This window comes from Spinacia oleracea, chromosome 6 (genome assembly GCF_020520425.1).
Source record: "Spinacia oleracea cultivar Varoflay chromosome 6, BTI_SOV_V1, whole genome shotgun sequence".
Lineage (NCBI taxonomy): Eukaryota > Viridiplantae > Streptophyta > Magnoliopsida > Caryophyllales > Amaranthaceae > Spinacia > Spinacia oleracea.
In genome coordinates, this window is record NC_079492.1 from 104,460,226 (window position 1) to 104,476,842 (window position 16,617).

Below are 16,617 nucleotides of genomic sequence, written 5' to 3' on the forward strand. Positions count from 1 at the left end.
GTTTATAAGACTCATTTTAAGTTCGTTATGCACGTCTATGTGTCATTTGGGTCGATATAGGTCATTTATGGCCAAAAATGGCATTTTCGATCCCAACTACCAACAAACGAACATATTTCCATATTCTAAACGCTTTTCATGATTCATATGATTAGTTATATGTTTATAAGACTCATTTTAAGTTCGTTATGCACGCCTATTGGTCATTTGGGTCGATATAGGTCATTTATGGCCAAAAATGGCATTTTCGATCCCAACTTCTCGGTGAGAGTGGAGGTGCACTCCCAGCAGGGAACATGGATGGTATTGAATTGCTAGAAGCAGCATTTGTACTAGAAGCATTTCCGGGCGACATTTAAAGGATTCCCAGCCTTTGCGTCATTGACTAGTGATTTCACCTGCAATCAGGCCAGCGTTTACATGCTAAAAACAAAACAGTTTATAAAACACACACAAAGTTGCAAATGTAATTTCAATAGCCAGCAAATGAATTTAGGACAAGTTAAAGAAAACGGAAACCGCGGGATATAGTTTAGAAACTAAACCTGAAGAGGCAAAGTAAAGTTGACAAAAAAGGTAGCAACTACCACAAAAAATTCTCACGACAAGCACTGCCCCTCACAAAAATATCATTCACATACACATGGTGTAACTCCCATATACAAAAGGAGGACCTGAGTCCCCTAACAAAAATATACTATCAGCATTTGTCAGAGCTGAAAGCCATGAATTGAACATTGTGTTCTTTCAACAAACCAAAATAGTTTTACAAGTGCATTAAATAGCAACAAAAAACACATTGCATTGGAGATAAAAATTTGCTATATTGGACAGAGTACCATTCATGAGGCCCAGACTTCTCCTAGAAGTGGATCTTCTTCTTCTAGTTCATATTCGTTTTGAAATATTTCAAGCAGTTGCTCCAGCCTTGCGTTGTTTAGAAAATCTACGTACAATCTTATACGCTCAAGTTGAGGGTCAGTGCTCATGCAAAACTAAAGACATAAATATCTGTAGCTGAAGTACATATAAATAACTATCTATCTGATTAGATTATCAAATGTAATGTGTAGAGAAACTAGGGAAACTTTTGGGATAACTACACTATGACCATATGACTACATAATCTGATTCGAAAAGAAACAATGAACATGTTAAACAAACTTATAGTTCAAGCCCAACTAAGCAACTTTCCAGATTATTCAAAATTTCAAAGAGAATCCTAATTTAAGCTAGATGAACCATAAAATGCTCAAGACATAATATAATTTTAGTTCATGAAATCTAATTATAAATGTCTGATTATATAAATTAATAAATTGAGGTAAAAAGGTTCATACACGGAAAAACAAACATGGATAAGTCTTCTCTAATTCTTTAAACACGGTCAGATCAGACCTAAATTTAACTGATAAATTTCTTTTAGGTCCTAACATAATAATACCTCGACGAGACAGGTGCTAGAATGTATTTTCATAAAATGAGAGTTTACTGTCCAGATTAAGTGAGAAGAATAAATCATGATCCCGAAAGCTTTAACGGATAAGAACACATTTAGACAATATATTTCAGATCTACCATGCTTGATATCAACGTGATCTGCAATATTCTAGTTCAACCAAGTACCCTTTTTATACTATCTGGGATAGCAACAAAGCATTAGGAGTACCAAGGACCTTAACAATCAAACCCATATAGATCAGCTTTAGAGTTTTTATTTACATTTGAACAAATAAATAAAAAAATAAAAAAAAGTAGGCCAAAAAGTAGTAGTAAAGCTTTTTAATTATCTTACTGCAGGAGGAAGAATATAGTGGGCAAAGATTAATATATTAAGAAACAAATCCTTCACAAAACACCATAATCAATATATGTATACTATTAGCCACTATAATATCAGTCACCTAAAACTAGAACTCCTTCAATCTAAGCTACAGAAAACTAGTTAAAGTTCTAAAGTCTAAAATTATAAACTCTGAAAATCCCAGCAGCCACACCAAGAGATTATTATGAACTAACAGCTAGCAATTTACAAATTATAGGACATGACTATGCAGAAGCTATTTTAACCAAAGAACATAAGAATTTTGCTGGTTTTAAGCAATGAGTAGTGAACAATTAGGTTGGATGCTTTCTCTCGAGTTCCCGAATGTAATAGTTAGTTTCCCTTCAGTAATATAACCATAAAACCCACAAGAGCTACGAACATGCAATAATTATATTGAGGTATGCAAGTACGAACATGACAATCAAAATCAGGTATGAGCTAGGCTAATTATAAACTCCCGACAATAAATTTCTTAAATGAACATCTAGCGTCATACTTGTTTATCATCGTTACTTATAAGATTCCCCAAACAATATAACACACTGTCAGTAAACCTAACACATTACACAATAAAAACAACCTTTCTGATCTACTGTTAAAGCAAAATTATAAGGTTGTGATTGCTCTGATTCCACTAAGTGTCATAAAGCTAACTCAAAGGCCCATAAAATAGAAGATACAGACTAAACATGATAAATTTACCAACTCTAAGAAGCGATTTAATACTAGCAATTATTATAGATATGAAGTAGCAAATGAAAGACCGACCTACTGACGGCAACAGGTATGAACTACTAACAAATCCTAAGAAAACAATTACACTAATTTAAAGAGGCATAATTAAGCCTATGCATGAACCAACCACTAAAATAAAAGTCATACCATTGGAAAAGAAATTTAAATAAAGAGTAACTAAGCTAAACATAAAAAGAAATACTCATGTGAAACTAAGAGAGAATAAAACATATAGAACTAACCATTAAAGACTAACATAACAACCGAGACAACTTAATAACTACAAGCAAACACGGGAAAACTAATAAGATTATGAAGAAAACAAGCAAATATAATAAGGAAGCTACTTAAATACAAATGCTGTGAATATTACGGAGTAAGGAACTGCTAGTCTACTACATGCTAATAATAACAAAAACAGAGAACAAGATTCCTGAAATGCCTAGCAAATTGACCACTTTAATGATAGTCTCTATACATGAGCCTTTAATGATAGTATCTATACACGACCCTGCCAATGCTTAGTATTCAATACTAACTTAAACCAACCATTAATTGAAAACACCAAAACCAGGCAAGAGAATAAGAAACGCCGGGGTTAAAGACTGTACCACGGACATACAAATGATGGTTCAAATGTAGCTAATAACACGAGTACACACCATAATGTACCACGGACATACATACTGATGGTTCCTTTCATACATGAAACGTCGGGGTTAAAGACTGTCTGGAGTGTGCTGAACAATGAGCATAAATTCTAAGTTTTCCAATTCCATAAATTACCAATTTGCACACAGCAAACAATGATGATAAGGTGTTACCGTATAAGAAAAAGAAAATTGCATCCTTTCAAAGCTATATATATGCCTATACAGTGAACAAGACAAACATTTAGACAATTTTCTCAATGTAACACCGCCAAACAGGTAATCAATTATTTCCAAGTTGAATTGTGACCAGTTGATTCTATCGATATTTTCATCTTTTATTTAAAATATCCCTAGTTCAGTTGCATCAATCCTCAAATTATTGTTCATTACATAACCAAAAATAATCATGAGAAATCTATATAGCTTGGCGCACATAATCACAAAATATTCGCAGAAAACAGAAAAATATTCAAACGAAATTAACAAAATGAATCCAATAAAATTCAGACGAAATTAAAAAGCAAAATTGAAGACGACGATCAAAATTACAAATAAAATCGAACCTCTTTATGGTAAGGAAGATTGAGAAATTTGCAGCAATCACCAATTTCATCGCAAGTAGGATTTTCGCAAGCTTTGGTAGTGCAAATTCGGCGGCCTTCAGCAATTGTTTTCTTCGAATTGAGTGGGGAAGAACACCTCTGTTGTCGCCTGAGAAGGAGGAGAGAGGGTGCGAGTGTGTGAGTGTGGTTTCGCCGGTGGCTTCGCCGGTCACCTGAGAAGGAGGACGTTTTGCAGGAGCTGTGACAGGGAGGAGAGAGCATTGTTTTTTTTTTTAGTTCTTAGGTTAAGGCTGCGCTTGTATGGGTGGCATATTTTCAGATTTTAATTAATTTTTTTTTTTTTAATTTTTTTTCCTTAAAGGTTGCACTTGTTTGATAAGGGTAACTTTTGTTGAGCAACTTATAAGGATTTTTCCTCTAGTGTTCAACCAACTATTCATGGCTAAAAATATTAAACCCAAAATCTAGAATCAATTATTCTCGGCAATATCATCAATTAAGGTATATAAAAAGTAATAATGTACCATAAAAAAATAAGTGATAGCTTATAGCTCCATAGAAGCAATTTTCTCAGCAAAGAAGCATAACAGCAGAAAACATAAAACTAGAAAAATTAGATCATCTCAGTTTTCAAAAGTAAACAAAGCATTACTTTAATGGTAAACTTAATATTATCAAAAGTAAACAAAAATTAGGCTACATTACCTTGTTTTGGATTTGTCTCATTTTTCGACATTTTTCCTGTTAAAGTAAATAAACAGGAAAAATAAAACCTAAAAAATTTCTGAAAAAATTTCACAAAAAAAGTTTACAAAAAAAGAAGAAAAAAAAAACAAACAACAAAAGTTCTGAAACAAAGACAGGAGAGAGAAATACCTCAGTAGTTCATTCGCCAGAAAAATCAAAGCTTCGGCACCAGAAAATGCAATTTTCAAGCTGCAAATTCTTCAAAACAGTAGGGTTAACATGATGTGATGTAATTTGCACAAATTCGAGCAAAATTCGTAGAAAGTTGAGCAGAATTTGCAGAAATTTGAGCAAATTCGACATTAAAAAAAAGCAACAAAATCGAAAGAATTATGTAAACATACCTCTAAATCTCAGCAATCTTCGCGAAATTACGATGTAATTTCCGTTTTTGCAAGTGATTTTGAAGAAAATTTGTTGAGGAGAGAGATGAGGGTGTGTGAATTCAAGTGAGGAGAGAGAAATTAACGTGAGTGGGTGAGGGAGTGTGTTAGTTGAAGAGAGAGAAGTTGTCAGCTCAATCAAGAGAGAGAAGTTAACGCGCATCATTAATGCATGAAATGATCTCAGCCGTCTGTTTCGTCATAATCTAACGGTTGTGAGAGGTTCTCATTATAAGCTAGGTTCTCATCCTAAGGGAGGTTATATATATATATATATATATATATATATATATATATATATATATATATATATATATATATATATATATATATATATATATATATATATATATATATATATATATATATATATATATATATATATATATATATATATATATATATATATATATATATATACATAAAGAAGGTATTATATCGACGTCACATTGCACAAGATGAACTATGTCAGTGTTGCGGGGTCGAGGTTGAATCAATCACACATGTATTATTTGAATGTGAGTCTGTTAGGAATGTATGGGACCATAGTGATCTTAAAGACATGGTGGATGTTGTCCTAGAAGGTAAGGTGGGTACGAAGGTATGTTGGTGGATGAACAATTACGGGATGACGGAGGTACGATGAATCATGGTTGTAGCATGGGGTATATGGTTCTGCCGCAAAAATTTATCCATGAGCAATTAAGTGTGAACCAGAGTGTGACGGTAGCGGGCTTTCTTCGTATGGTGGATGATTTTTGCACATATACTACTAAGGTACCAACGGGTACCCACTAGGTACCCGGTACTAAAACGGGTACCAACGGGTACCCACTGGGTACCGGGTCCTAAAAATCTTGATCCGGAACTGAAACCGCTTACGACCTGTTCAAAAGTTTTAGAACCAGAACCGGTCCCAACGGCACTGGCTCTGGTTCTGGACCCGTCGGGTCCTTTGCGGTTCCAGGTCCGGGACCGGGTACCTAGTATTTCTGCTCACCCCTAGATAGTAGGAATGGGGGCGGTAATTCGTGACCATGAGGGTAAGATATTGGTGGCTGCTACGAAGAGGATGCAAGTGGCTTGGTTGATATGACGGAGACCGCGGGTGTTCGTTATGAAGGAAATAATGCCCTTGGTCCAAGTATGCATTCTATGATAAGTCTAATAAATGCGGTTCAGTATTAATTAACAAGTTAATAATTCAGTGAGATCAAGTGAGCTGAATGCCTAGCTAGAGGCCGCTTCAGTTCAAGTGGAATTAATGATATTAATCCACAACTTACTCTTGACTGAACCCGTATGGTCACACAAATAGTACGTAAACGGATCAAGTATTTAATGGCATTAAATACTCCATCTATGAATATTCGGAATCGACGGATCTTGGTTTCAGTGGGAGCTGAGATCGTCACAGGCAAGAAATTAATACTCCGGAAACGATGATATTGCCGGAAACGGAAATATGGATCGTATCGGAAATATAAATATTATCCAAGTCGTAGATGTTGCTGGAAACGGAAACATGGTACGTATCGGAAATTATTATCGGAAATGGAAATATTGCCAGAATCGGAAATATTGCCGGAAACGGAAATATTGTCAGAATCGGAAAAATTATCGGAATCGGAAAATAATTCCGGAAACGGAAATATTAAATATTTGTTCGAAACGGAAATTAATTCCGGAATCGGAAATGTTAAATATTGTTCGTATCGGAAATGAATTCCGGAATCGGAAATTTAATCGGAAGCGTATCGTACGAATAAGCATCGGACGAGGCCTACCGGACGAGGGCCCAGCACGAAGCCAGGCCATCGCCCAGCAAGCCAAGCGCGCCACACGAGCAGCCAAGGCCACGCCAGGCCCAGCAGGCCGTGGCAGCGCGCGCAGGAGCTACGTGGGCTTGTAGCTCGCGTAGGCCTCGCTGCGTGGGCTGCTGCTCGCACGCACGCGCATGGGCGGCCCATCGTGGCTGCCGTGTGTGTGTGCGTAAGTGTTTGTGTTCATGCACGATTCCTAAAACATGCAGAGTTCGGTTAATGATTAAATTCCTAATTCTATTTGATAAATTAATTAATTAGAGTTCTTGTAGGATTCTAGGTTTAATTAATTTGTATCTGAATAGGATTCCAATTCCCTTTCCATACCCCTATAAATATGTGGCCTGGGTTCACAATTTATAACATTTTTCAAAGTATTCAAAGTGAGTTTTTGAGAGAAAATTCAATCACACATCTTGCTCAAAAGTGCCGAAAATTCTAGTACCTTAAGGGCGATTCTAGTTGGTCAATCTTAAGGCGGATCCGGACGTGCTGTGGACTATCTACGGAGGGACGACACTTGGAGTCCTAAAGACTTGTTCTTGTTCGGTTCGGGCGCAGCTAGGGAGGGCACGCAACAAAGAGTATGCATCTAAATTATGCTATATGATTATGTGTAAATAATATGTATTCCTGGGTTAATGGTTGTTTCCGCATGATTTATGTAATATCATATGTATCATAACCTAACAGTGGTATCACGAGCCCCTTATTATTTTCATAATCTAAATTGCATGAACATGGTTAAATATTACAAATTTGCAAGAATTAAAAGGGGTGATTAATTTTCGTAATTGTTAATTAATTGCAAATTGCGTTTATTTAATTATACGTACGCAGTTTTTCGGCAGTTTCTTCGTTACTCATCCAAATCGAGTGATTTTTGTGTCAATTCCGCATGTAAAAGGCATTCTAAAATTTTGACAAAACTAGTATTTTTCTGCCGAACCCAGAATTCTCAATTCGAAGCCTAACTATGACTTTTCGAAGGTTTTAGTTTTTCGAATGCAAAATTTCGTAAATTTAAGATGTTAAATTAAATATTTGCGATTCTTGTTGATAAATCTTGAATTTTTGATTGACCTACTGTATATGTTTAACAAGTTTGAATGCCTAGCCTTGTTAATTATGCAATCTAATTTGTAGTTATGATTAATTTGTTGAAAATTAGAATAATTTAGAATTAATTTGATTTTCATAATTAATTATAATTTAATTAGAAACCTATGATTAAAAACCACCATAAAAATTGTAAATTTATGTTAAATTTTAAATTTTTATGACCTAGGCTTGAATCCATAATAATCGGAAATCAATTGAATAATAAATTTTCGATTTTTTCGCCCTAAAATTATGAAATTAATATTATTTATTAATTTGTCATTAATTTTAAATATAAATTTTAAATTTTTATGCGATTCGTTCATATAACTTGCACGCACAAAGCAATGGACGCTTCGTGTTACCCTTAAGGGGTGTTGTATAGTGCGGGCATGCGACGACGAGCAAGGGAGCTCGTCGCCCGTGGGGCACGAATGCAAAGAGCAAGGGCATGGTGCACGAGCACAAGGCAGCAGCCCTGCCTTGTGTCGTGGGCCACGAGCTATGAACAAATGGGCATGGGCGAAAGGCAAGCCTAGGCAGTCGCGTGTGGGAAGCAAGCGAGCTGCGCCACAACGCGCACTGCCTCGCGCAAGAGCGCGCAGCCTCGCGCGCAGCGAGCGCAAGCTCGCGTGTCACGAGCGCTGCGCCCAGCGTTGCTCGCGCGCACAGCGAGCGTTGTCGCGCGCCCAGCGAGCGATGTCGCGCGCCCAGCGAGCGATGTCGCGCGCCCAGCGAGCGATGTCGCGCGCCCAGCGAGCGATGGCTCGCGCGCACAGCGAGCGCTGGCGAGCGCGCACTGCGAGCGATGGCTCGCGTGCGACGAGCGCTGGCGCGCGCGCAGCACCACAGCGTGCGATGGCTTGCGATTGGTAGAGCAGCAGCTATGCGACGAGCGCATGGGCTGCGCGCATATGGCCAGCAATGGCTGTATGCGTGCGGCCCATGGGCGTGCAATGCGTAGGGTGTTTGCGTTACGATTAGATCGTTTTGAATGTTTAATTTGAAAATTTCAGTTCACGTAATTTTAATTAATTTTAAAATTAATAATTTAAATTATTTTCTTGGATTTTAATTTTGAATATTGTAATTATAATAAATGTTATTTATTCTAATTATTTTACTAAAATTAAAATCATGAATTAATTTAAATAACGACTGAAATTAAATTAAACTTTTTGGATTCAATTATAAATTTATATGAGCTTTAAATTTTAATTAAATTTGTATGTTTCCGGTTAGACTAGAAATACATTTTTATGTTTAAAATTAGTAAAGCATATGAATTTATTGGTTTAAGTGGGAGCGCTTTTAGTCATAAACTCTTGATTAGGTCTACAAATCCTTAAGGTTAAAACAACTTGATTAGAATTAATAAGGACTAAATAATTGGTAGATTATTGGTGCCCTTGATTAATTGCTGCAAATGTTTACGTGATGCATAATGTGTTTTACTAACCAGCTATGTGGGACATTCATGATAATGAATGGGTGAATGGTATATATTGTATATGTACTGTTTTGCAGGTTATGAAGTGACTAGTATGGCCCAAATATGATAGAAATTATGGTCTGCGTACCATTAATTTGAATGTAATTGGTCTAAAGTACCAAAGTTATTTTTCAATTCAAATATGGTCTGCGAACCATCAAATAGTTGTAATTAGTTATAGCTTATCCTATTTGAAGAAAATGGTGCCTCCCACGGAGATTTTCAAGACGGACTTTGAAGTCAAAGCTTCAAGATGAAGTCGGGCCATACTAGATCACATTTATCTTATGCATGTTTAAGTTATTTATTGCTTTTAAATATGTCTTAAGATGCATGAGATCAAAAGCTTGATTATGTTGCATGATTAAGGATTTTAGTTCACTTAAAATCTAACCAACATAGTAAGAGCCTTAAGTTCCAAACTTAAAAATTGAGTTAAAAGGTGCCATGCCAAAATATACACTTGCTTGGATATCCTTTACATCAATCTAATAATAGTTTTCGCTCAGCGAGGTGTTACTTATTGGTCCTAAAGGGGCAAGGTACACAAATAATTGTGAGTACATGTTAGTTTTGGTGAAACTCAACGATATAAGTAAGGAGTCCTTTTATGTCGTGGCAAAATCGATAGGTTTACCTAATAAGTTCTTAGACGTACCTATCAACCAAGAATAGTTTCTAGACTATTAGCAAAAGGCTTTTGCTTACCTAAGATGTTCTAGGATTAAGTCGACAAACTGTGCTTAGTTCTTCAATGATTTTAGGATCTTGGAATCATTTTATTCACACCTGCCGGAACACATAACTTGAATAAAATGCTTAATAAACATTGAATTATGCATGTATGCTAGAATTTAAGTTTATTAAGAGAAACTGTGAATGGTTATTTATTTGTTTATTCTTTTCAATTGTAGTTTTTAATATGGCAAACAACAATTCATTCAACATTCGATCAATTCTCGAAAAGGAGAAGTTGAACGGGAAAAACTTCCTTGACTGGCAAAGGAACTTGCAAATAGTTCTTATGCAGGAAGAAAAGGAGTATGTCCTAGATGAGGCGATGCCCGAAGCTGCAGGCGACGGGGTCACTCAGGCAGCCCTCAATCGTTGGATTGATGCCAACAAGGATGTGAAATGTCTAATGCTCGCCACCATGAGTGCGGATCTGCAGAAAACGTTCATCAACTCAGATGCTTTCACAATCATCAGTGAGTTGAAGAACATGTTCCAAGATCTGGCTCGAGTCGAAAGATTCGAGACTCATAGGCAAATTCTTGAGACCAAGCTTAAGAAAGGCGAGCCCGTAATTCCACATGTTCTCAAAATGATTGGACTCATTGAGAATATGAGTCGGCTGGATCAGAAATTTTCTCAGGAAATGGCTATAGACACCATCCTCCATTCTCTTCATAGCGGGTATGATCAGTTCAAACTGAACTACAGTATGAATAGTCTGGACAAAACGCTCACTAAGCTTCACGGTATGCTGAAGACCGCTGAAAAGACGCTCAAAAGTGATAAGCAGGATGTGCTTATGGTGCGTGGGGGCAAGTTCAAGAAATCTGGAAAGAAGAGGAATGCTAAGAAAGGTGGCAACAAGGCCAGCCCAACTAAGCAAACTGGCGCCAAATCTGTAAAGAGGAAGGTCAGTCAACCCACTTCTGAATCCGAATGCTTCTACTGCAAGAAGAAGGGGCATTGGAAAAGAGATTGCTTGAAGCTAAAGGAAGATCAGAAGAACGGAACAGTCGTTCCATCTTCAGGTATTTTCGTTATAGACTGTATACTTGCTAATTCAACTTCTTGGGTATTAGATACAGGTTGTGGCTCACACTTATGTTCCAATCCACAGGGAATAAGAAGAAGTAGAAAGTTAAGCAAGGGTGAAGTCGACCTACGAGTGGGAAATGGAGCACGGATTGCTGCATTAGCTGTAGGAACTTACTATTTGTCGTTGCCCTCCGGGCTAGTTTTGGAACTGGAAGAATGTTTCCATGTTCCAAGTCTTACTAAAAACATCATTTCAGTTTCTTGCTTAGATGCTAAGGGATTTTCCTTTTTAATAAAAGACAATAGTTGTTCGTTTTATTTTAAAGAGATGTTTTATGGATCTGCTAGATTAGTCAATGGAATTTATTTATTAGATCACGACAAACGAGTATATAACATAAATACCAAAAAGGCCAAAAAGGAAGATTCAGATCTCACCTATCTGTGGCATTGTCGATTAGGCCATATAAACTTGAAACGCTTAGAAAGACTTCAAAAGGAAGGAATTCTAGAACCATTTGACTTAGAGGATTATGGTAAATGCGAATCATGTTTACTTGGCAAAATGACAAAGCAACCTTTCTCTAAAGTTGGAGAAAGAGCAAATGAACTATTGGGTTTAATCCATACAGATGTATGTGGACCAATGAGTACAAATGCTAGAGGTGGTTTCAGCTACTTTATCACTTTCACTGATGACTTCAGTAGGTATGGTTATGTCTACCTAATGAAGCATAAGTCTGAATCCTTTGACAAATTCAAGGAATTTCAGAGTGAAGTAGAGAATCAATTAGGCAAGAAGATTAAGGCACTGCGGTCTGATAGAGGTGGTGAATATCTGAGCTATGAATTTGATGACCATCTGAAAGAATGTGGAATTCTATCAGAATTGACTCCTCCTGGAACACCACAATGGAACGGTGTGTCAGAACGGAGGAACAAAACCTTGCTAGACATGGTCAGGTCAATGATGGGTCAGGCCGAACTTCCATTAGAATTTTGGGGACATGCACTAAATACAGCTGCACTCACTATAAATAGAGCTCCGTCTAAAGCTGTCGAAAAGACTCCATACGAATTATGGTTTGGAAAGCCTCCAAATGTGTCTTTTCTTAAGATTTGGGGATGTGAAGTATACGTCAAACGATTAATTTCAGACAAACTTCATCCAAAATCTGACAAATGTATCCTTGTGGGCTATCCAAAGGAAACAAAGGGGTATTACTTCTACAATACATCTGAGAACAAGGTATTTGTTGCTCGAGATGGTGTCTTTTTGGAGAAAGATCACATTTCCAAAATGACAAGTGGGAGAAAAGTAGACCTCGAAGAAATTCGAGTCGAACAACAAACTCTAGAGAATGCTCAAGATGACATTCAGGATGAAACTCAGAGATCTTTAGAAGAATCTGGTGAGAATCATGGTCAATCTAGAAATGTTACCCCGCGTAGATCGCAAAGATATAGATCTCAACCGGAAAGGTACTTAGGTATTTTGACGAACGAGAGCTATGACGTTCTATTACTTGAAAGTGATGAACCTGCGACTTACAAACAAGCTATGACGAGCCCTAGCTCCAAGCAGTGGCAAGAAGCCATGCAATCTGAATTAGACTCCATGTCTGAAAACCAAGTATGGGATTTGGTCGATTTGCCAGATGGCTACCAAGCCATTGGAAGCAAATGGGTTTTCAAACTGAAAAAGGACAAGGATGGGAAACTTGAAGTTTTCAAAGCTAGATTGGTTGCAAAAGGTTACAGGCAAGTCCACGGTGTGGATTACGATGAAACCTTTTCACCAGTTGCAATGCTAAAATCTATTCGGATAATGTTAGCAATCGCTGCATATTACGATTACGAAATATGGCAGATGGATGTCAAAACTGCTTTCTTAAACGGCGTTTTAACAGAAACTGTGTTTATGACACAGCCTGAAGGTTTTGAGGATCCAAAGAATGCTAAAAAGGTATGCAAGCTAAAGAAATCAATCTACGGATTGAAGCAGGCATCCAGGAGCTGGAATATACGTTTTGATGAAGCAGTCAGTGACTTTGGTTTCATCAAGAACGCAGACGAATCTTGTGTATACAAGAAGGTCAGTGGGAGCAAAATTGCTTTCCTAGTATTATATGTCGACGACATATTACTTATCGGAAATGACATTCCTATGTTGAACTCTGTCAAGATTTGGCTTGGGAAATGTTTTTCGATGAAGGATCTAGGAGAAGCACAGTACATATTGGGCATCAAGATTTACAGAGATAGATCTAAAAGGATGATTGGACTTAGTCAAAGCACTTATATCAATAAGGTGCTTGATAGGTTCAAGATGGCGGACTCCAAGCGAGGCTACCTACCCATGTCTCATGGAATGACTCTAAGCAAGACTCAGTGCCCAAAAACACTTGATGAGCGTAGACGAATGAATGGGATTCCATATGCATCATTGATTGGTTCAATAATGTATGCTATGATATGTACAAGCCCGGATGTTGCGTACGCACTCAGTGCTACGAGCAGATACCAGTCAGACCCAGGAGAGGCGCATTGGACTGCTGCCAAGAACATTCTGAAGTACCTGAAAAGGCATAAAGATGACTTCCTGGTCTATGGTGGAGATGATGAATTAATTGTTAAAGGCTATACGGACGCAAGTTTCCAAACCGACAAAGATGATTTCAGATCACAGTCTGGGTTTGTCTTCTGCCTCAACGGAGGAGCAGTAAGCTGGAAAAGTGCTAAGCAAAGCACCATTGCGGATTCTACAACTGAAGCGGAGTACATTGCTGCACATGAAGCAGCAAAGGAAGCTATATGGCTAAGGAAGTTCATAGGTGAACTTGGTGTAGTCCCCTCCATTAAAGGACCAATAGCCCTGTATTGTGACAATAACGGAGCTATTGCACAGGCAAAAGAGCCTAGACACCACCAGAGAGTCAAGCATGTACTTCGTAGATTTCACCTTCTACGAGAGTTCGTTGAAAGAAAAGAAGTCGAGATAAGCAAAATTGGAACTGATGACAACATATCAGATCCATTGACTAAACCTCTGCCGCAAGCGAAGCACAACTCGCACACTGCAGCTATGGGAATCAAGCATATTGGAGAATGGCTTTGATGTCTCTATTTAATGTTTTAAAGTTTTAGAGTTTAAATCTTTGTAAAACATTATTGGTTAATCATTCACAATAAATGAAAAGAATTCATTTTTCCATTTAATTTGTGGTTTATTAAATGATGAGTCCCTTCAATTTGACGATATATTCAAGATAGACTGTCAGGACCAGTCCTGTGACTAAGAAATGTCTATCAAGTGAACTTGAATGTCAAAGGTTGAAAATGGTCCCTAATCGGAGTTTTCTATAAAATTGGACGCATAGAAAACGTTAGACGATTAGAATGCAAGATGACTAGTAGTTCTGTTTCTTGAACTATGTGGACATGGCAATGTCATAATCATTTGCATAGATACTTACTTTGGGAAGACTAGTATCGGACAAGACCTATGAAACTTTACTATAAGAGATGAAAATCTGTCATAAGTAAATTTCATTAAATTATTAGACACTAAATCCTCAATACCTGAGTGATTTGAGATTACTTGTTTGAAAACTGGTTGCTTTGACGTTGACCAACCGTCGCACCGTAAAAGGAGGCTATAAAGGCAACGCTCAGGTAATCACCTATCAAACGAAGTCTAATCTCAAGATCGCAAGATTGGGATTGTCCTCCCATAAATCGGGATGAGATGCTTAAAAGTTGTACAAGGCCACTCGGAGAGCTAGAAACTGTGAAATGCATGGCCGTGCTCGGATGAACCATAGGCTATGATTATCTGTTTATTTGATCAGTTGAACTCTGAAACCGAGGAACACCTCTGGACATAATAAGGATGACAACTCTTACCTTATGTTCAAGAGCAAGCATCGAGCGACAAAGGAATTAGGAAATGCACACTTGTCCCTAAGGACAAGTGGGAGACTGAAGGAAATAATGTCCTTGGTCCAAGTATGCATTCTATGATAAGTCTAATAAATTCGGTTCAGTATTAATTAACAAGTTAATAATTCAGTGAGATCAAGTGAGCTGAATGCCTAGCTAGAGGCCGCTTCAGTTCAAGTGGAATTAATGATATTAATCCACAGCTTACTCTTGACTGAACCCGTATGGTCACACAAATAGTACGTAAACGGATCAAGTATTTAATGGCATTAAATACTCCATCTATGAATATTCGGAATCGACGGATCTTGGTTTCAGTGGGAGCTGAGATCGTCACAGGCAAGAAATGAATACTCCGGAAACGATGATATTGCCGGAAACGGAAATATGGATCGTATCGGAAATATAAATATTATCCAAGTCGTAGATGTTGCTGGAAACGGAAACATGGTACGTATCGGAAATTATTATCGGAAATGGAAATATTGCCAGAATCGGAAATATTGCCGGAAACGGAAATATTGTCAGAATCGGAAATATTATCGGAATCGGAAAATAATTCCGGAAACGGAAATATTAAATATTTGTTCGAAACGGAAATTAATTCCGGAATCGGAAATGTTAAATATTGTTCGTATCGGAAATGAATTCCGGAATCGGAAATTTAATCGGAAGCGTATCGTACGAATAAGCATCGGACGAGGCCTGCCGGACGAGGGCCCAACACGAAGCCAGGCCATCGCCCAGCAAGCCAAGCGCGCCACACGAGCAGCCAAGGCCACGCCAGGCCCAGCGCAAGGCCAGGCCCAGCAGGCCGTGGCAGCGCGCACAGCGCGCACAGCGCGCGCAGGAGCTACGTGGGCTTGTAGCTCGCGTAGGCCTCGCTGCGTGGGCTGCTGCTCGCACGCACGCGCATGGGCGGCCCATCGTGGCTGCCGTGTGTGTGTGCGTAAGTGTTTGTGTTCATGCACGATTCCTAAAACATGCAGAGTTCGGTTAATGATTAAATTCCTAATTCTATTTGATAAATTAATTAATTAGAGTTCTTGTAGGATTCTAGGTTTAATTAATTTGTATCTGAATAGGATTCCAATTCCCTTTCCATACCCCTATAAATATGTGGCCTGGGTTCACAATTTATAACGTTTTTCAAAGTATTCAAAGTGAATTTTTGAGAGAAAATTCAATCACACATCTTGCTCAAAAGTGCCGAAAATTCTAGTACCTTAAGGGTGATTCTAGTTGGTCAATCTTAAGGCGGATCCGGACGTGCTGTGGACTATCTACGGAGGGACGACACTTGGAGTCCTAAAGACTTGTTCGGTTCGGGCGCAGCTAGGGAGGGCACGCAACAAAGAGTATGCATCTAAATTATGCTATATGATTATGTGTAAATAATATGTATTCCTGGGTTAATGGTTGTTTCCGCATGATTTATGTAATATCATATGTATCATAACCTAACACGTTACGGTATCCAGATCGCACGACGTTTTGGTTTTGATAACATATGGCTGGAAAGCGATACACTTAATGTTGTAAGGGAGATTGACTAGCCTGGTAGTGGTACTACTCCAATC

General features: G+C 38.0%; 1 long non-coding RNA gene across 2 annotated transcripts; it reads right to left on the reverse strand.

The window, feature by feature from the left end:
• Positions 1 to 564: 564 nt before the first annotated feature.
• On the reverse strand, positions 565 to 5,150 carry LOC130462627 (uncharacterized). Of its 2 annotated transcripts, none has more exons than XR_008923182.1 (3): positions 4,871 to 5,150; positions 4,656 to 4,715; positions 565 to 4,520 (listed from the first exon to the last, which is right to left on the reverse strand). It is a non-coding gene; the product is annotated as an uncharacterized lncRNA (long non-coding RNA). The 2 variants fall into 2 exon arrangements; XR_008923183.1 differs by having other exon boundaries at positions 4,656 to 4,724.
• Between the last annotated feature and the right edge of the window lie 11,467 nt (positions 5,151 to 16,617).